Raw genomic sequence first — 22,113 nt, 5'->3', positions numbered from 1 at the left:
AGGGAACCTGGGACATCCCACAGATGAACCCTGTTCTGGGGGCCTGTGCCCCCCCCCAGGGATTTAGGGAATCTGGGACATCCCAATAGTTGAGCCCTGGTCTGTAGGCCAGACCCCAAGGGATTTAGGGAACCTGATGTTGCCCAGAGATGAGCCCTGCCCTTTAGGCCATTCCCTTCCAGGGACTTAGGGAACCTTACAAACTCCAGGGATGAGCCCTGCTCTGTAGGCCAGTCCCCAATCCTGGGATTTAGAGAATGTTGGACAACGAACAGATGAGTCTTGTTGGGGCTGCCATGTCCTGCGTGAGAAGTGGGGACCAGTTCCCTGCATGAGGGGAGATGGGGCTAACGCATCCCACCCACTGTTAGAAGAGGCGGGGACACAACGCGCTGCTTGATTGGAGACAGGGACCCTTGCCCCGAGTGAGAGGAGGTTTAGCCAATGCACTCTCAACACCGTTAGAGTAGGCGGGGCTGCCGCGTCCTGCATGGGGGGAGGTGTGGTGGCCACGCCCTATGGGGCAGGAGGCGGGGCTCCTGAGCCATGCCTGGGAGGAACTGGGGCCCCCATGCCCGATGGGAGAGGAGCTGGTTCCTGGTACCCTGCATGAGGATGTGGGGACCCGAATCATGTGTGAGAGGAGGGGGAGCCATGTGCCCTGCATCAGAGGAGGCACGGCCCCTGCGAACTGGTTAGTATGAGGCGGCCCTCCCTGCCCTGCGTAAGAGGAGGAGGGGCCGTTGCGTCCCATACACTGTGAGAGGAGTTGGGGCCACAACGCTGTGTTTGAGAGGAGGCGGGGCTGCTTGCCCAGAGGGAGGGCGGTTTAGCCAATGCACCACCTCCACCGTTAGAGCAGGCGGGGCTGCCAGGCCCTGCATGAAGGGAGGTGGGATGGCCACATCATATGGGGGAGAAGCCGGGAATCCTGAGCCAATCCTGGGAGGAGGTGGAGCCTCCATGCCCAGCGAAAGAGGAGGTGGGGTCCCATAGTGTCTTTCCCATGATTCTCAGGTAGGCCCGCTGTGGACGCCTCAAACCAGGATACTATCAAACCTTACTTATACTATGATTTTTTCCTACACATACATGTTTATGATAAAGTTTAATTCATAGATTAGGCATAATAAGAGATTTACAACAATAATAATAAAATGGAAGAATTATAACAAAATACTATAACAAAAGTTATGTGAATGTGGGCTCTCTCTCTGTCAAAATAACTTACTGTACTGTACTTGCCTATTTTCAGACCTCACTTGACTGCTGGTGACTGAAACTAAGTATAAGTACATATATATGCCCACTGATAACGAGAGCAAGACATTTTAGCTGAAAGCTCTTCCTTCCAAACTCCTAGGAGAAAGGACAAGAGGGAAAATATGTGAGCATTATAAAAGTATGCTTATCACTGATACTGCCTTAAACCACAGGTGTACGGGATCTCCTCCCGTTAGATGTCAGATACAGACTGACTGACTTTGATAGACAACCTACTTGGAACGCAGATTTGGGGTGACCTTGCCAAATTGGTAACGGCTGGTCCTGTTCTTGTTGCAGTTCTGTTTGCATATGCACGGAATGGGAATGTAGCACCTGTCTGCAATTCCTCTTGACCACGGATTAAAAAGATATTAAAACCAGGTGGCCGGTTTTGTTGCCTGTAGAACCAGCGGCGCTAGGACCGCAGACGCCGGCTGCCGCCTTGGTGCCTGTGGGGACGGAGGGCGCCTGCGGCTGCGCAGGAACGTGCTGAAGCAGCTGCGGCAGCGGCGGGAGCCGGGCGGGAGCAGAGGTAGGAGCGCGTGCAGGGCTTCGGCGGGCACAGCCTATCCGGGCGGCCGGGCGGCAGGGAGGAGCGGCCCGTGGGGACGCCAACTTTCCCGGCGAGGGCACCTAACTTCCCGCCTGGCTGCGGCCACGGCTGGTGAGGACACACAGTAAGTGCCGGCTGCAGGGCCCCCGTGCCTCCCGGCCTCGCCCGGTGCGACCGCGGCGTCCTCTGAGGCGGCGGGCGGCCAACATGGCGCCCCCCGGCCCCGCGCCCGCCCGTCCCGGCTCAAGCCCCAGAGGCGCCGGGCGACGGGAACAGGCGGCTCCGGAGGGAGGGCCGGGCGCGGGGGCGGCGGAGCCGGAGAACAATGGCGGGGAAAGCCCGGGGGCGCGGGGCGGAGGCCGGGAGGACGGCGCGGGGCCTGCTCGGCCGGGAAGCCTCGGAGTCGCGTGAGCACGCCCGCCGGGCCCCGCGCCACCCACCCGGCCAGGCCCCCGGCCCTGCGCGGTGGGGCCGGCGGCAGCGCAGCCCGGCGTGCGGACGGCGGAGAGGAGAGGACGCTTCGCGGGCTCCGGGCGCCGTGGGCGGTGGGAGCCGCGGCGCAGGGTCGGGCGAGGCCAGGCGGGGGTCCGTGCGTGCCCGGGGGGGCTGCGGGCGACCCTGGGAGCGAGGCCGCCGCTGCCTCAACGGGTCCTCGCGGGCCTCCGGGACTGTCCTGCGGGGTCCGCCGCCTCCTCCCGCCGGAGCTCTGGGGAGAAGCTGCCGGGCCGCGCTGGGACGAGGGGCTCCTTGGGGGGGCCGGGCGGGAACTTTCCTTTGCTCTGTCCTGCCTGGCGCTTTTCTTCAGAGCCAGCTGTGGAGGCGCTTGCGGGGGGTGTGTGTGTGTGTGTGTGTGTGTGCGCGTGCGCGCGCTTTGCGGGGTGTGCACAGCACCTGGTGTTTTACACGGCGCCCTGTGTACTGTGTGTACACACTGCCCTTGTCACGCTGTGTATGCAAGTGCTACCTGTTGTCTCATACAGTGTATACGAAATACTTGGTGTCATAGACAACGGTGTATACATAGTACCGCATGTCATACATGGTGTGTAGGGAGTATTCTTGTCCTTAATCCCTTACCAACATTTTTACTAGGAATTTTCACAAGAAGTAAAAAGTAACTGATTTGAGTTCAATGTCTACTTGTATCTCTCACGTATTAACTTTGAGTTACTTACTTGCAGTCCCCTGTCACATTTCAAAACAAGTATAAATCTGCTTTGGCGTGGAGACTCTGTGCAGAGGGTGCACTGCAGGTTGTCAGTGTTTTGCCCCCCAGTAGTCTTGGTTTTTGAAATGTTTTGGTGTCTACGATTTTATAACACAGATGAGTTACAATAACATGTATTAATATCATGTATTGTCTGTCTACTGTATATCAGCCACTGTGCAATTATTTACAAACATTATCTCACTTAAAACCCTTACGTATTATCTTAAAAGCATAGCAGTCCTCCTTTAAGTTATAGAAGGTTCCCCTCCTTGTAGCACACCCCTCATCCCATCCCATTGCGTGACAAACAGGAAAACACACACAGAAGAGAAGTGGGTGAATCAGATGTTTTGAGAGAGAATGTGATCCGTGTCACATGAAAGTTTGAGAATCCCTGGAATAAGAGGTAAATGATAGAAATGAAGATAATGGGAGAGAGATAAGACTCTAAATCTAAATACTCAATAAAATAGTCTTTTTGAGTAATCATGGCTTAACTTTAATTTTTAAAACATATACAGAAATGAAGTATTGCTTTAAAGAAAGAGCTTATGTGTGCGTAGGTACCTGCTGTTATGTTTTTTTCTGTAGGAAATTCATAAAAAGTTACTTAGTTTGTATTGTGAAAATGCTATACGAGCTTTAATATCAAAATTAGTTACAAATGGAAAGAAATAGTCTATAACATAAAAATTATTTGGAGTTTTCTTAGTATTTGTATAATCCATTACATACTTTAGGAGGGAAACTTAGGAAATTAGATATTTAACTCAATTCAACAAATAATCTAATTAGATATTTAATCTTTCTTTTTTGTATATTTTCTATTTCAGAGTAGTATTCTGATTTTTAACTCAGGTTTCTTTTAAGGGAAATTTAGCATCTTGGAATATATTTTCACAATTAAGGTGCAGGGTAAGATCTTTTAAATGTGTTTGATCAGAAGCAGTAGAAATACCCTTATGTGCAAACACTGAAGCAATTTATTCACACTATTAAATCATTGTAAAGTTGCATTTGCACTGGGTATGTGGCAGATTTCACTTACAGTTGGTAACATCAGCAATTGTCCAGACTGTTTGCTCCATAAATGGCTAAAAGTTTGTCTACCTTTATGTAAAATTAAAAAGAGAAATGATGAAGGTAATAGAATACTGTTGCATCAGAGTTTTGAAGGAGTCATATAGACTGTTATCTATATGTTCTTCAGAAATGAGAGAGATACATTTCCAGATCACATTATCTTACATGTTAGTTGGAAAATGTGTGTTGCTGAAAACTTGTACACAAAGTTTTATTTTTTAAACTGAATAAGTATAGTAGGTAAGCTAGTTTTATTTTAAATAAATGCTTTTATAGTTCAAGTTACTTCATAATTAAATCTGTTTCATAAAATCACATTAAAATTGCATTTTTTGTACAAGTAGAATATATGCAATTTTAATGTCTTAACTTCATTTATTAATACATTGTTATTTATTGAAACTCTGCTATGTGCCATACACTTGCTAGGTGCTGAGGTGAACAAGATAAGAGAGTTCTTGCCATTGCGGAGTTTATAGTTCAGAGTAACCCAATTACAGAAGGAAGCACAATAAAGTGTAACAGAAGAGAGTAAGTCCAGGGTACTGTGGAACAGAAGCTGAATTAAGATACATCGTATTTGAGTTAAAATTACTTAGGAGGTGTTAGCACTGATGATTTAAAATTTATTCTAATTTGTAACTTTTTTACTGTATTAACCACCTGAGGGTTTTTAAAATCAACTTACTTTTTTTTTTTTGGCTACAGTGCCCTGGCATCAGCCTAGCTCACAGCACCCTCAAATTCCTGGCCTCAAGCAAACCTGCTGCTTTAGCCTCCTGAGTAGCTGGGACTACAGGTATGTGCCACCATGACCGGCTAATTTTTTCTATATATTTTTAGTTGTCCAGCTAATTTCTTTCTATTTTTAGTAGAGCCAGGGTCTCGCTCTTGCTCAGGCTGGTCTCGAACTCCTGACCTCTAGCAATCTGCCCATCTCAGCCTCCCAGAGTGCTAGGATTAAGGCATGAGCCACTACTCCTGGCCTAAAAGCAACTTTCTTATGTTAATTTTTTACAGTACTCTGTTAAAAAGTAGACCTGTATTAAATATCAAACATATACTATATTCTCCAGATATTATCTGGGCATTTAAGTGAAAGGTAGACCCATTTAAAAGTTTTCAGTGTTGGGTTTTTTTTTTTTTTTCCTTGTTTGGTCAGCTTGTATGTTAAGTAAATTTAAAATATAATTTAAAGAATGTAGGATCTTCTTTCTTAGGTTAAGCATTTATCATATGGACATAAAAGCAAGATATACAAATATTTTTCAATGGATTTCTGTTGAGAGCTTGTCACATTAATTCTCATAAGTGGGATTAAAAATACTACTTAAAAAAATTTAGTTAGATACTATGGTTTATAGTTAGAGAATCTGACTTACATACATTTTAATTTGACTATGCACATTAGATTACTTTGCAAGTCCACTTTGCAAGCAGTTTCTAGCAAGCTAGGTTTTATCACAAACAGTGCCTATGGCACTACCATTTTTTTTTTTAAGATGTCCATCATTGAGCATCTTCCATACTAGGCAGTGTACATTTTCCATTTAGTCTTCACAACAGCATCATGAGGGGAATGTTGTTATAACGATTTTATAATAAGGGAAGAGACACAGTTAAATTGCTGGTACCCAAGTTCACACAGACATAATCAAATTGGTTTCAATCCATGGGTATGACTACCAAACCTATGTTATGCTATTCTGTCTCCCTAAAACCCATCAACCTCTTGGGTCTTTGTACTGATATGCCTTCATGTTCCCAATGTACCTTTATAAGTCTACAAAAGTATGTAATATTAACAGAATATAAAAACTATGCTCATTCTACCTACAAAAGCAGGAAGTGGAAAGGCAGGGATATTAGGAAACTCCTGGTAATCAAAACATTCCATATATAAAGTTCTGGTTAATTCCAATTTCACTGGTGATGATTGATAGCTGGCAATCTAAGAACAAGTGTGGATAATTGGCTCATTTTCTTGCTGTCACTATGGTAGCTCACATTATAAAGATAACTTGAGGCAGGAGCAGTGGAGGTGGGGAGACCTATGATCTTTATTTTAATACTTATGTAATGGAGAAAAATGTTTGAAAACACTTGGAATTAACTCCAACATTAAAGCATTCTTGTCTTCAAAGGGGAAGTCATTGTCTTGAGGAATCTTTTAACATACCTTCTCCTGGATAACTTCAATTTACATTGAAATAGCTAATTTCTTGAAAGCTGTGGTAAATGCTAAGGCTTCAGAATTCCATTAGGTGTGCACTGTCATCTAAAATAAAATACCATTTCATGAGAAGCATGTGGTGAAGAGAGTAACAGATCGAGTGAGTTATAGCATCCACAGATCCAGATCATCCTGATAGCCATCCACAGTAATGTTCCAGTGGGTTATTAAATATGATTTTCTCATATTTGATAGCTATGGAAAGATTTTAGAAAAAAAATTTTTTAAGGAAGGCTAAGTATAGAGAAGCTCTCTCAGCTTGAAAGCTATTATGAATTTTTTAGTTTTCTCTTTTAGTAGATTCTTGATTTACCTGCTTATTGTTTTTCTATCTCAAAAGTGCATCTGAAAAATGCTGTTTGAGAGAGCAAGTCCTTAATTTTCAATTGAGTTTTGACATGGGGCCCTTCCCCAATTAATATAAAATATGCTTATTTTAACTGCCTGGTCAAAAAATAAGAATAATTTATTTTGGATTTCCATTGATGTCAAATTTAATAGGTTTTGGGAGGAGGTGTATTTACCATTAGAGATGTTATCTTTTTAAATTATAGACAATATAAAGTCTAAAGTAATTTTTTTCTACTGTACTTATAATTTATCATTTCTCTTTTATGTTTGGAAATATCAAGTTTAATATCATTTAATATCAACATACCTGAAACGTTTCTTTTGAAATACCTACTTATTTACCACTCTTCACATATATGTTCTACACAATCTTAAGAAGCCTCTTACTTGTGATTAATATTCACGTTGGTTTGTTTCAGGCAAGAAACTGCCATTTGAATCATTTGAAAGTTTTTATTGTTTTTAAGGACTATTCAAATAAAACTAGTTTTAGTCCCAGTTACTTTCAAGTGACTTAAAAGCCAAATGACGAGCAGTCTAATATAAAGTTGGATTTTCTCTTGGTTCATCTGCATTTTTAGACAAATGCTGATGAAAAATGTACTATTGTAAGGCTTAGTTACAGCAGTATTTGTACCATATTGTTTTAAATGAATTATTTGGGATTTTAGGTGATGGTGCTACACAAGTCACATTAGGAAGAAACAATATTTAGCATGCTGGTTCTCAATCATGAGTGAGCATCTAAATTGCTTTTTAAATTTTTAAAAAAACATTAAACCAGAATCTCTGGGGATGGATCTAAGCTCTAAGTTTTAAAAGTTACACTTTTTTAAATGTTTCACATTTCAAATTTCTTATTTTTCTAAGTGGTATTCATGCTTTCTTTTTAAATATTTCTTTTTGGAATAGATTATAGAAAATGGTGTACCCTGGGACCTTTAGCTCTAAATCTCAGAAATTCTCTTTCAAGAATCAGATCAATTAAGTTTCCTGGGGAAAAAAAGACGATAATCAAAACAATCTGGGGGAAAAAAACACAACCTGAAAAATAAATGCATCCTGGAAGAAAGCCTTGAGTCTTTTCAGGTTCCCCAGAAATGCTACCGTGTTGCTAGGTAAGATGGATATCAAAGGTACCATTGGCTGATGTTCCCCGGTAGGCTCAGATATAGCTATAATCACAGGTAAATATGTACCATATCTTGAGGTAGGTAATATTCAGGAGATAGGCTGACGTCCAGTTTGAATGTCTGGGCGTTCCAGTAACTGGACTGAAAAGCAGCAGCATGGTGTTCCTGCCCCTTCTGCCCTCAGAGCTCCGGATTTCTCATAATCCTGTAGGAAAATCAGAAAAGCTTGGAAGCCTTTCCCTAGGGCAGTCGGACTAACCATCTTGGGGTCACATCTGCACTCCGTGGTGAGACAACCTGAGAAAGTTTTCCGGGCTGTGCCCTGCTCTCTGGCTAGCGTCCTCTTTTCCCTGGCCTCTATCTGGGTTTCAGATGATTCTTCCTGTTCCTTCAGGTTGGGGGTGGCATTTCCACCTACAGGTTGTTCAGTGGGTATGGCCATCCAGAGGAGGAGATTCAAAGTCTTTCAGCTGAGTTCTAGAAGATTCTGACTTACTTCTTTTGCCCTGGGAAGAAGTCCTTGAGCTGCAAGACCCATCCACAGCAATAGACTCAAAGCCTTTGGGCTGAATATGAGGAGAGTGGGACTTAATTCCTTTGTTCTGGGAAGAAGTCCTTGAGCTGTAAGACTTACTGTGGCTTCAGCCACTATTGGACAATATCTGTGTTCACTCCTCGCTAACTGGATTTCTCACACAAGCATTTTGAGGCTTGATAGTGATCCTAGGACCTAGGCAGTTGTGATAATTTCCACAGGTTTCTTTAATTCCTCTGTAATATAGGTTCATAATTCTCCACCAGTTTCACAAAAGTCAAGGTGCGTGGCAGATTGGTTTTAAAGGAACAGGGACATGTAGAAAGTGACAGGAAAGCCTCCCTGGGCCTGGTACTGTTGACAGGGTGTTCAGCAGAGTCTGGTCCGTGTTCTTTATTTGCTTCTCCCACTGTGTGACACGGCCCTTCCCCAGGTGGCTGGATTCCCAGTGGTGTCAGTGTTCTGTCTTCTCAGTTTGTCTCGGGGGAGAACACACAAAGTTCTGTGTTTTTAAAGTGTGTTCAGTCAAATTTTCTAAATACACATAATTTTCTCAGTTTCAGATTATCCGATACAGTCAAGAATTATATTCTTAATTGCTGCTGTTAGAATTGCATTTTAAAGAGAATATTTTTATAAAATTTGATCTTGAACAGAGTAGAAAATGTTAGGTGGTTATACTATTGTGAGTCAGTATTCTTAAGTAGGTACCATTTCATACAATTATCCTAAATATTGTAAATAATACAAAAGGAAAAGAATCTGAAGTCTGAATCACAGAAAATAATTGCCTTTGAAAAATATGAATTATCTGAAAAAAGGCTAAACTGAAAATTGGCCACTTCAGTCTCTGGTCTCTGTCTCCACAGCTCAGTCCTCAGGCTCCTTTTGGAGTCTCCGTCCCTGCACTGTGGCCTGAGAACTGCTTCAAGGCAGTGAACTGGTGATATCTTAAACATAGGGTTTACATTTGGAAGAGCAACACACTAGTAAAGTATAACTAAATATATTCAGTTACCTTACATTTTAAATATCTGTACTCTACATTCTGGGTATGTTTTGGTGTATATGGGGATGGATTTTATACTTTATCAAGCCTCACACTTTAAGTAGACATTATATCACTTAGGAGAATGGCATTTTATCGTGAGAAAGGACAAAGGCTGAAACAGTCTAATGAAGTGCATTGTTTTCACTCTTCTTTCTCTTCCTTTTTTATGGAACACTGCTCCTTAGACGATGCAATGGTCACTAGTTACCTTGCCCATCCTATCTTCAAAGATAATGAAGGGGAATGTTTGAGATATGTCATTGTGAGTGAAGGAAATAGTTTGCCAGAATTCACCCAGAGTTAGCCTGAAAGCGTTACATGCCTGGCCCAGCACCATCCTGGCAGGTTTGAGTGATTAGCCATGCCTCAGGCTGTGACCTAGGTCTTGGCAATTTCAGGAAAATAATTTAGATTTAAAATACATGGCACATGTTAATAAACTATTGTAGCACAAAGGCTTATATAATTCTCTCTACTTTTGTAAGCTTGAAAAATGTCCATAACAGATACTTTTAAAAGTTAATAGTAACAGTAATGATGGAAACTTTCCTAGAGGGTGGGGGAAAGTCTCAAAGGAAGAGGAGACACACGGAAAAATCAGGAATCATTGAAAATTCTTTGTTAATTGATAATTTTACATAGAAGCTACAAAAATAATCCTCTGCTGCCTGCCTACTTGAACAAAGTGACATGTAAATTGGCTCCAGTGACTTTTTTCCATAAATATGATTCTGTGGCTTCTAGTCTATTTACAAGGTTTTGCAGCTGTTACTAGTATCTGCTTTTAGAACATTTTCACTGCCCCCAAAAGAAACCCCAGATGCAATATCAGTCGTCTCCCGTTCTCTTCTCATCCCAGCCCCTGGCATTCACTATTTTACTTTCTGTCTCTGGATTATCTATTCTGGACATTTCATATGTGTGAAATCATATGATATATGGCCATTTGTGTCTGGCTTCTTTTACTTAGAACGTTTTCCAGGTTCATCCATGTTGTAGCATGTGTCACTACTTCATTCCTTTTTATGGCTGAATAATGTTTCATTGTGTCAATAATATTCCATTGGGTGTAACACATTTTGTTTATCCATTGATCAGTTGATGGACATTTGAGTTTTTCCCAGTTTTTGGCTATTATGGATAATAATGCTGTGAATATATATATACCTGTTTCTGTGTGGACATATATTTTCAGTTCTTTTGGGCATATATGTAGAAGTGGAATTGCTGTGGTCATGTGGCAACTCTGTTTTCTTTTTGAAGAACTGCTGAACTGCTTTTGAAAGCAGTTGTACCATTTTACATTCCTACCAGCAAAGAATCAAAATACCAGTTTCTCTGCATCTTTGTCAGCCCTTGTTATTGTCCAGATTTCCTGACTACAGCTATCCTGGTGGTCGTGAAGCGGCATCTCATTGTGATTTTCATTTGCATTTCTCTAATGACTAGTGATGTTGAGCATCCTAGTGCTTATTGGCCGTTTGTTTATCTTCTTTGAATAAATGTATGTTCACATCCTTTGTCAATGTTTTAGTTGGGTTGTCTTTATATGGAGTTGTAAAAACCTTTTATGTGTTTTGAGTAGAAGTCTTTTATCAGATGTAGGATTTGCAGGTCTTTATGACCATTCTGTGGCTGTCACTTTCTTGATGGTGTCCTTTGAAGCATAAAAGTTTTTAATTTTGATGTTGTCCACTTTATCCATTAATATTTTTTCTTTGGTTGCCTTTTGACATGATATGATCCCTTTTTTCCAGTTTGCATTCCACTGTGTAGATGCCCTGCACTGTATTCCACCAGTTCCTTGTGGATTTACTATTACAAAGACTGCTATAAGACATGAATGTGTATGTACATCATTTTTGATTTTGCCAGTGGGATTGCTGGGTCAAAGAGAAAATGTAGATGTAATTTTGGTGGTTATTGCCACATTTCCCTCCATAAAGATTGAGACATTTTCTGTTCCCACCACTGCTGTATGAGAATCCCTGTTTCTGTACAGTTGTACAACAGAGTACATTGCCAGGCTTCTATAGTTTTGCGAGTCTGATAGGTATTAAATAGAAATGCTATATTAGATGTAGTTTAGAAATTGGTCTTCTCTAAGAGAAATTGTCTTTCCATAACTTGACCTTTTGTGTTGTGTTTTCTGTTTGTTCATATCTTTTGCTCAGTTTTCCCATTGAGTTTTTGGGGCTTTTTCTGAAATTTTAGAGGTTTCTTTTCTTTCTTTCTTTCTTTCTTTTTTTTTTTTTTTAACATATCGAGGATATTAACCAGCTTGAGCAACATAGCAAGACCCTGTCTGTATAAAAAGTAGAAAAATTAACTGGGTGGGGTGGCATGTGTCTGTGGTCTAAGCTACTTGAGAGGCTAAGGCAGGAGGATGGCTTGAGCCCAGGAGTTTGAGGTTGCAGTGAGCTATGATGATGTCACTGCACTCTAGCTCAGGCAAGAGTGCAAGACCCTGTCTCCAAAAACAAACAAACAAACAAAAAAAAAAAAACTGGAGTCTGTCTTCCCAAACCCTACCACTGCTTTATCAATTAAATTTATTAAATCCTTTGTTGTCATTTAAATGATGTTCACTGTATCTTCACCAGGAGTAGATTCTATTTCAAGAAATCACTTTCTTTGCTCATTCATAAGAAGCAACTTCTCATGTGTTAAAGTTTTATCCTGTGATTGTAGCAATTGAGTGACATCTTCATCTTCCACTTCTTTTTTTTTTTTGTTCAATGTAGAAGGCATTCACCCATGATTTTCTAGCTTCCACAGTTGCTACTGAGAAATCTGATACCAGTTTGTTTTATGACCTCTCCTGTCACCCACCCTGGGGAGCCTTTCACCTCCTCTTCTTACCACCAGTGTTTGACTTTCCAGGTGGATGTGCTTTGCACTTCCTTCCATTCATATGCTGGGCATTTCATGGTCTTTGTCCATTTGCAGATGCCAATTTTCATTGGTAGGTACTTTTCTTGAATAATTTTTCCCCTCTGTTTTCATTCTGTAACTCTTGTTATTCAGATATTGTATCACAAAGTTTTTTTCTCTTATCTCCTATTTGTGCATTTCTTGTCTTTTGTTTCTACTTTGTGCAAGATTGCCTCAACTTTATTTTCTAACCCTTTAATTGAATTTGTTTATCATATTTTAAAGTTTTTTTAATATTTCTATTTAGAGTATCCTATTTATGGTTTATAGGTGCGATTCCATTTCTTACTCTTCTATGATATCAATTATATATATTTTCTGTTTGCTCCATGTGACCTCTTTCTCTCTTTTGTGGAGAAGCCGATCTCAAATGTCTGGTGATTCCTGGCTGTCTGTTTGTATTTATGAGTGAGACATTGGGAAGCTAATTGGACATTCTTTGTGTGAGTTTTACTGTTGGGATGTCAGGTGGTCAGATGGCTGATTCTTTAGGTTCCTTCAGATGTCAGTGTCTGAAGATTCTTTCTCTGAGATCATTTAATTTCTCCAGAAAGGTACAGTTTGGTCTCTTGTCTGAGCCTGAGACCAGTCATCTGGAATTTGGTGGTAGAAAGGGACTTTACCTGTTCATGATTCATTAGGTAGCTTTTCCCTTTTTTTTTTTTTTTTTTTTTTTGAGACAGAGTCTCACTCTGTTGCCCAGGCTAGAGTGAGTGCCGTGGCGTCAGCCTAGCTCACAGCAACCTCAAACTCCTGGGCTCAAGCAATCCTCCTGTCTCAGCCTCCCGGGTAGCTGGGACTACAGGCATGCACCACCATGCCCGGCTAATTTTTTCTATATATTTTTAGCTGTCCATATAATTTCTTTCTATTTTTAGTAGAGATGGGGTCTCGCTCTTGCTCAGGCTGGTCTCGAACTCCTGAGCTCAAACGATCCGCCCACCTCGGCCTCCCAGAGAGCTAGGATTACAGGCGTGAGCCACCGCGCCCGGCCTAGCTTTTCCCTTAAAAGCCCTCCCATGTCCATCCCCCCCACTCCAGCTTAAAATATCCACCTTGCTCGCCTATGGGAATGGTATTGAGCCCAAGCTGCCCACAGTCTGCTTTCAATCCTGGGTGGCCTGATCTGAGTACAGCTCTCCACCTCCTTCATACGATTCTCCTTATTCACCACACTCCCGCCACTGTCCTTTCTCAGTTATGTCTTTGCATGTGTTTTCCCCTTGGTGTGCCTAGCTCTTTTTCGTCATTTAAATTTTACTTCATTTATGATCTCCTTAACTTTCTATGATAGGCAGGATTGGTTAGGTTGTGCTGTGAAACAAGCAACCTCAAACCTCAGTGGTTCAAAACAAAGGGTCTTGCTCATCATGGGTTAGTGGGAGCTCTGCCTCGAATGGTCCTCCTTCTGGTAGCAGGCTGACAGCAGCCACCATCGGGGCGTTGCCATTGCCTGTGGTATATAGAGAAAGCGTAGCAAATCAGAGTAAGATTCTTGAATCTTCAAATGGCAAGTGTCATAAGTCACTTTTTTAGGGCTATGCAGAAGTGTGACAACCCAAATACGTGGCCAGGCAAAGATCTCAATCAGTGGAGGGTTACGAAGCCAAAGTTCAAGGACAAACCACAGAAGCATCTGTGACCTGTGCTATCTGAAGAGGGATTTGGAAACTCAGTATTTAAAGAGTGAGGGCATATAGAAAGAGAAAAGGGGAGAGGGTGGGCCATGATGCAAATGGTTACATTTTTGTGAGATTTTAGTTAGTGCCAGGAAATCTGCATTTTACACAGGGTTAAGGAAAATGTTTGAAGAGAAAAGGGAGTAAAGGAAGAATCGGTTATGCAGATGTCCTTGGGTAGCTGGAAGAAAGAATGGTCTTGTCTCTGTTCTGCACTTGGGAAGATAAACTTGTAATCCACATTATCAGTGTGGAATCAAAGTGGCCTTTAGTTTTAGGAGCTAGACTTAGCCTGCAGACCCGGAAGTTACAATTTGCATGTCCTCATTGATGGGAGGCCAGCAAACAGTGTCCTTATGAATGATCTGTGGGAACTGTCTGTGTGGATGCCTGAAGCCATTTACCTTTCTGTGGCAATCTGGCCTGTAGTGTTAGTAACAGCTGTTCATTTGCAAGAGGGTGTTGCATGACTCAGCATCTAGGCTTGACCTTCCCTTTGGCATAAGGAGTTGGAGGGTCCTGAGATTTTTATTTTCCTTTACAAGTGCAATACTGCTGGTGCTTAGGACAACTAGAAGTATTTAGTGAACAACACTGATGACCACCATAGCAACCTTGACCACCCAATCTAAAGTGGCCCTCCCCATTGCCTGCTGTTTTTTTTCCTTTTCTTTTCTTTTTTTCACAGGACTTGTCACTATCTGAAATTGTCTTTTTGTTTTCACATTTATTGTCTGTTCCCCCAATACCCTCAAATATTAACAGTAAGCCATATAAGTATAGGAACCTTTCTGAATCATTCACGACTATATCCTGAGTACCTAGAGCAGTGCTCAGCAAATAGTAGGTGCTCAGAAACATTGGATGAATGATTCTAGGTTAATTTTTGAAATAAGTAAAATTTTATAACACTTCCCACTAAAGGGAATATGCACTTTTAATAGAACTGGGCACTTTTCCTATTTTCTTTAATGTCCATTAAACAAAATTAGGTGTGCTTTTGATATGAATTGCTATAGACAACTGAGAGTAATTTTTTTGATAGTAATAGAGTTAATTTTTAAGTATTCAAAAACATTTTAGGAAAAGTCATTAGAAATGACCATCATTAATCAATACAAACCAGAAAGTTATCACAAAAATACAATGTATTATGCTTATAATTCCATAAACTTCCAATTGCAGTATTGATTTAGATCACTGGTAAAAAACTTTGTTGGCCCAACAACGTGGAGTGCAAAATTATGCAAAATTAGTAGTGTTGTCTAACAGCAAATATTTTCAACTCTTACTATATTTTTATGAGAATATTTGTTTATCTTTGCTGAATAGGGAGACATTTATGTTATATTTAATCATAATTTTACATCACAAGATGTAAAAAAAGAAACACCTTTTAACCTCCTTCTAGTTCTTTCTGTCCCTGCAGAAATGAATACTCACTAATAATTATTACTCCCTTTTGCTTGCAAATGACATTCTTCCTTATGAAAGAGTTTTTCCTTTCTGTGAATAAAGAACTTTTTACATTTTGAAATTTTAGCTTTATATATTTATAGGCTGCCCTCTATTAGAAGTGTAAAATATTAGGGTTTTTAATGGAGGAAATTTGTGACTTAATATTTGTTAGGTTTGGACACATAACCCACTTTGGATAAAACCAAAATCATTTATAGCAAGTACAGAAACTAACAGCCTAGGTTTCATAATGTAGTTCTAAAATTTTTAGATTAAGGTGATATTCTCATTTTTTTATGTAGTAAATTGTTGATAAGCTATTATTCAAATCTCTTCCATAATTTATGATTTTTTGCAGACTTCCATTTTTATGGAGAAATGTGTAGACAGCAAAACTGTGCTTTAGGTCATTTTTGTATGTGATAGTGTCTTTGATGTGTTCAGAATGTAAAAATTTGGCTCACACCTGTAATCTTTGCACTCTGGGAGGCTGAGGTGGGAGAATTGTTTGAGGCCAGGAGTTCAAGACCATCCTGAGAAAGAGCAAGATCCTGTCTCTACAAAAAATAGAAAAAGTAGCCAGGTGTAGTAGCACACGCTTGTAGTCCCAGCGAGTCAGGAGGCTGAGGCAGGAGAATCGCTGGAGCCCAGTAGTCTGAGGTTGCAGTGGGCTGTGATGACACCACTGTACACTGGCCCAGGCCACAGAGTGAGACTATTTCAAAAAAAAAAAAAAAAAGAGAGAAAGAAAGCAAAAATTTGAATTATGCAATCAGCACCCAAAATTTCTGTTTATATAGATTTATTTACTTCCCCAGGATACAGTGTTGTACAGTGTTTTGGAATTATTAAATTCAGACTTTTCCATGTTAACCTATGGATCCCATGCTGAACAGTGTACGGTCTCTGTCCCACAGAATGTAAAGAAAGTGTCAAAACAAACTAACTCTTATGGGAACTGTGCTGTGCTCTGGCAGGTCCAGTGCAGGTTGTGTAGATACATAGGACATTTTTATGCATCAAATACTTGAAGCTAACAGAGAAGCCCTTTATAGTTTCCTGCTTTTTATGATTAAGCAGGAGAAAATTGAATACTTTCTTTTCACTATTCTTTTATATTGATTTCAATAATTTTATGGCATATCACTGAATTTCTATTTAGGAGAAGATAATTATTTTCCTTAGGATTCTTTAGATTTGTAAATATTAATAAATCTTTTCAAATGTGGCCAAAGTTGTTAATTTATATGTGATATACTTTTTTTGTTGTTATGAGAAAGTATGTTTTCTCTGGCTTGAATTTGATCTTCTGGCTTTAAAAAAAGTTTGTGTATGTCTTTTCTCTCTTACATAGTCAACCTCATTCTCTCTAGTGAATCTTTTTATAGGATCTCAAACATTTTGAAGTCTTTCGTATTTGAAACAAACCGTTCAAACCTGACCTTTGTTGGAACAAGATTAACTGAATGTGCATTCTTTCCTGAAACCTATCGAAATGAGCGTTATGGGTGTATGTGTGTGTGTGTGCATGTATGTATATCCATATATATAGACAAAAAGAATGAGATAGACTAGAGTGTAGAAAAGATGACATTTTGGAAACTGGAAAGAAAGTGGTGGAAGTGTCTTTTGATTTAGCAGGAAAGGTAAGTGCCTGAGAGGGAAGGTCAAGGAACATGCCAGTTTGAGCCTCAAAACCATGGAAATCTCAAGAATTAGAGGCACCAGGTCCCTCTGGGAGTGGAGAAGTGAAGGGGGCTGAGAATAGGGTGATCGCTCCCAGTCTGTGGTAATTACATGCACAGAGCCCTTCCCCAGCACCTGCAGCCAGCTCACTACCCTTTTCTATACTGCAAAAGCCTTGAGGTGTATTTTCTGAAAAGGGCAAATGAGAACAGTTCTCATTTAGAGTGTCTTGAAAGTGGGTGATGCCCTTCTAGAAACAGGGGTACTAGGAGACAGTCTAGACTTCTACTTCTGGCCAAGGCAGAGCAACTACTAATGGGCTTACATTCCCACCATCCATGATGAAACTGGGTAAAATACACGAGGCTATTGCTTTCCAGCACTGGGCAATAGGCGACTGCAGTCCCGAGAGGAAGTAAATAGAGGAGATGAGCCCACAGTTGCCCTGCTCTGTGTCTGGGGAAATGTCTGGGCTGGGTCTTGGGGAGCTGGAGATGTGATAAGAGTTCAGAGCAGTTGTGAGTGTCAGCACAGTGTCCTGGTAATTAAGACAGTGAATGCTGGTTCAACTAGAAAGTGGGGTATGACTTTATTGAGAAGATAAGAGGAAGGATAGTGTATGTGCGTTTGTGTTGGGGGTGGGTGTATATGGAAGAGATTAATTGACTTGAGGTAGGACGTCAGTAGGTAAGGGTGGGGCTTATAAATACAGAGGTAAGTACCAAAAAACAAAACTAAAATAGAGGGCAGGGGTTGCCGTAGGGTAGCAGCAATAGGGGACGGGGTTTGGGATTGTTTGATTTTTGAAAAATCATATGTACGTATTTTAATTAAAACGAGGATAAAATTTGCATAACTGTAGACCTTCCTGTGCCTTCTCATCTCTTTCCAGGTCCTTTCCCATCTGCCTCCTCCCTTTGTCCAGTCTGTCTTCTAGGAAGGGCTCTCTTTCTGTTTCAGTTTCTCCACCTGTCACTTCTTAACCCACCCTGATCTGGTTTGGAACAATATTATTTCAACAAAATAATATTACTCTTGCTAAAGTCACCAGTGACCAACAGTTTGCTAAATCTAGTGGACTTTTCAGTTCCTTTTGCTTTTTGACTTTTCAGTGATACTCTGCACTTTTTGAAATCCTATCTTCACTGGATTTCTATAGGATAGCTCTCCTGGATTTGGTCTTAGTTCTTGGGGCCTAGGTCTCTTTCTGCCATATTCTGTCCTGGGGAAGTCAAATCTGCATTTATGGTTTTGGTTACTATTACATGTCTCACAGATCTTCAGCATGTGCTCTCCTGAAGTCCTCAGCTGTATCTCCACATAGCTGCTTGGCATCTTCCCTGGATTTCTAAAAGGCATTTGAACTTAGTCTGCCCCAAACCAAACTCAGCACACACCACTGCCTTCTGCAAACTTAGTCTTCTTCCCACAGTCCTTACTTCAGTACCCTGTGTAAGACAGAAACGGAAGCTTTGTCCTTGAGATTTGCCTCTGCCTCATTCCCCATCCAAAATTAAGTCCTGGTGATGTTTTGTCTTCCTTTTGCACCCTGTAGCTGGAAGCAACTTAAAAAAAACTATCATTTTCCAAAACTGCAGTTAGTCTTCCATTCCTTGTCCTGCTTTTTCTCAACAACTCTCCTCTTCTTCCTCCTCCTCTCCCCTTCTTCCTCTTCCTCCTCCTCTTCTTCTTCCTCCTCCTCAATTCAAAATTTACTACAAAGCTACAGGAATCAAAACGGTGTGGCACTAGAATAAGGATAGACATATAGACTGATGAATTAGAATTTATTGTTCAGAAAAAACCCATAGATCTATATGGCCAGTAGATTTTTGACAAGGACACTGAATCCATTCAATTGGGAAAGAATAGTCTCATCAACAGATGGTGCTGGGATAACTTGATTTCCACATTGTAGAGAATGAAGTTGGACCTCCTACCTCACATCATATATAGAAATTAATTCAAAATGGATCAATGACCTAAATATAAAATCCAGAACCCTAAAACATTTAGAGGAAAACAGAAGTTAATCTTCAGACTTTTGATTTTGCAATGGATTCATAGGTATGACACCAAAAGCATGAGCAACAAGAGAAAAAATAGATGTTATAATTTATCAAAATTTAAAACTGCTATGCATCAAAGAACATTATCAAGGAAGTATAAGGACAACCTACAGAGTGGGATAAAATGTCTACCAAGCTTATGTCTGACATGGGATTAATATCCAGAATCTATGAAGAACACTTACAACTCAACAACAACCAAACAGGCAACCCAATTCGAAAATGGTCAAAGGATTTGAATAGACATTTCTCTAGAGAAGATAACAGATATCCAATAAGTACATGAAAAGATGCTCAACACCATTAGTCGTTAGGAAAATTGTGATCAAAACTACCATGTGATACTGCTTTACACCTACTAAGATGGCTGTTTTATTTTTTTTGAGGAAAAAAAAGAAAAAATGGGAAATGGCAAGTGTTGGTAATGTGGAGAAATTGGAACACTTGTACAGTGCTGGTAGGATTGTGAAATGGTACAGCTGCTGTAGAAAAGTGTTTGCTGATTCCTTAAAATGTTAATCATAGAATTACTATGTGAGCTAACAACTCCACTTCTGGGTATATACCCAAAGGAATTAAAAGCAGACTTCAGCAGATGCTTGTGTGCCAGTGTGTCCTGCAGCGCTATTCACAGTACCTGAAAGGTAGAAGCCACCCACGTGTCCAACAGAGGAATGGGTAAGCAGAGTATGATATCCCATACGGTGGAATATTATCCATCCATGAAAATAAATGAAGTTCTGACACAGGCTGCAACATGGATGAACCTTAAATTATTATGCTAAGTGAAATAAGCCAGACACAAAAGGACAAATAGTGTATGTTTCCACTCATGAAGTATCTAGAATAGGCGTATGCATAGAAACAGGAAGTAGCTTTGAGGATACCAGGGGCTGGGAAGAGGGGAGAATGAGAAATTAGTGTTTAATGGTTATAGAATTTCTGTTTGGGGTGACAAAAAGGTTTTGGAAAATAGTGATGGTTGCAAAACACTGAGAATGCACAGTAATTAATGCCAGCAAACTGTATACTCAAAAATGGTTAAGGTGGCAAATTTTATGATAACATATTTACCACAATTTAAAAAAATTAAAATCGAATCCCCGTCCCCATCAGCCTCTGCGGTGGGCGCAGGCGGCCCGCTTAGCTGTCCCCGCAGCGCCACCTGTGGGCCGCCACTGGCACAGCGGGTTCCGGTGTTCCGTAGGTGCCATGACCGGGGGCTTAAGAAAACATACAAGTTGTGTGATTCAACAAAGCTCACAATCCCTCCGCCTTAGGGATCTCTTTTTTTTCCTTTTTGAGACAGAGTCTCGCTCTGTCCCTCGGGCTAGAGTAGTGTCGTGGCGTCCTCACAGCTCGCTGCAGCCTCAGACTCCTGGGCTCCAGCGAGGCCCTGGCCTCCTGTGTCGGCCTCCGTGAGTGGCCGGGGCTGCAGGCGCCGCCGCGCCCAGCCGGCCTCGCTGACTCCAGGTGGGGACGGGCCTTGCCCGGCTCGGGCGGGTCTCGAACTGCTGGCCTCGGGCAACCTCCCGCCTCCGCCTAGAGCGCCAGGGTTCCAGGCGCGAGCCACCATGCACGGGCAGGGTTTCTTAATTTAGGACTGTGACGTTCGCTTTTCCTCAAAGTTTGTGTATGAATCAACATTTTTCTGATAAGAAAGCCGAAGTCTCGGCCCGGCGCGGTGGCTCCTGTGATCCAGCACTCTGGGAGGCCGAGGCGGTAAGATTGTTTGAGCTCAGCAGTTTGAGACCGGCCGGAGCGGGAGTGAGACCCTATCTCTACTAAAAAATAGGAGGAAACTTGGGCAGGCAACTAAAAATATTAAAAAAAAAATCAGCAGGGTATGGTGGCGCATGCCTATAGTCCCAGGTACTCGGGAGGCTGAGGCAGGAGGATCGCTTGAGCCCAGGAGTTTGAGGCTGCTATGAGCTAGGCTGGCGCCACGGCACTCTAGCCCAGGCAAAAAACAAACCAAGAAAAAAAGCCCAAGTCTTAAAAGTGCTCGTGACCCCCAGAGAAATAACTGTGTTTCAATATGTAGAGAATCTATTGCAAATAGTGGGCCAGGCTTCTCTTTTGAACAACTCTCTCAATGGACTTTGCAGAGGAGAAACTTGTATTTGGCCAAAGTTTCCCTTCTCCGCAAATTACCTCAGGGCAATTTTCTAGGGGTGATTGTGGGTATCTTTATGGCCTTCTCTCCCACCCTGACAACTGAACCTAAACATTTCTGAAGGAAGGATTCTCTTTGCCAGCAGGGAGCCTGGGGCCATCTATCAAAAGAATGCCTTTGTGGTTTTCCCTTTGGGGGCTGGAAAACTGATAGTGATCGCTAGACAAAGGCCTTGGAATTGAAGTGCCTGGGGACAGAACGCAGGAGAAGGAAGGGGATTTGGTTAAGTGTTGGTGTACACTATGTTTTATCCCTTTTTGAAAAGAAAAGAGTAGAATTTCTTTAAATTCTGGCTGTGAAACTGTGCTACTTATCCAGGCACATCTTAAAACAAGGCCAGGGAGGACCAGGCCTTGTAAGAGTTATTTTTGTGTTGCTAAAAATTTAGAAATGTGAGCTCCTGTGTCAGTCTTAGTTTGAATCCCAACTCTGCCACTTACTAATTGTGGGACTTCGGGTTGGTCACTTGGCCTCTCTGTACCTCAGTTTTCTTATCTGTAAAATAGGAATAGTAGTATCTATATCATAGGGTTGTTGGGAAGATTATGTGTGTTAATATGTGAAAAGTATCTTGAACAGTGAATGCTATATAGTATCACTCAATAAATGTTAACTCTTATTGTTCAAAGAAATTTTAGAATGGAGATTTGGGGATGAAAATGGGACTTTGAGCAGTATAAGTTATAATTATTAATA

The 22,113-nt window shown here is 41.4% G+C and overlaps 1 long non-coding RNA gene across 1 annotated transcript in view; it reads left to right on the top strand.

Annotated features, from left to right (window-relative positions):
* Positions 1-4,826: 4,826 nt before the first annotated feature.
* LOC138383030 (uncharacterized) overlaps positions 4,827-22,113 on the top strand; it is a 64,954-nt gene continuing 47,667 nt past the window's right edge. The window contains exon 1 of the long non-coding RNA XR_011233498.1: positions 4,827-4,911. This is a non-coding gene — a long non-coding RNA (uncharacterized lncRNA). The remainder of the gene's footprint in view (positions 4,912-22,113) is intronic.

Source organism: Eulemur rufifrons, chromosome 4 (genome assembly GCF_041146395.1).
Source record: "Eulemur rufifrons isolate Redbay chromosome 4, OSU_ERuf_1, whole genome shotgun sequence".
Classification (NCBI taxonomy): domain Eukaryota; kingdom Metazoa; phylum Chordata; class Mammalia; order Primates; family Lemuridae; genus Eulemur; species Eulemur rufifrons.
This window is presented reverse-complemented; position numbering and strand designations above follow the sequence as displayed.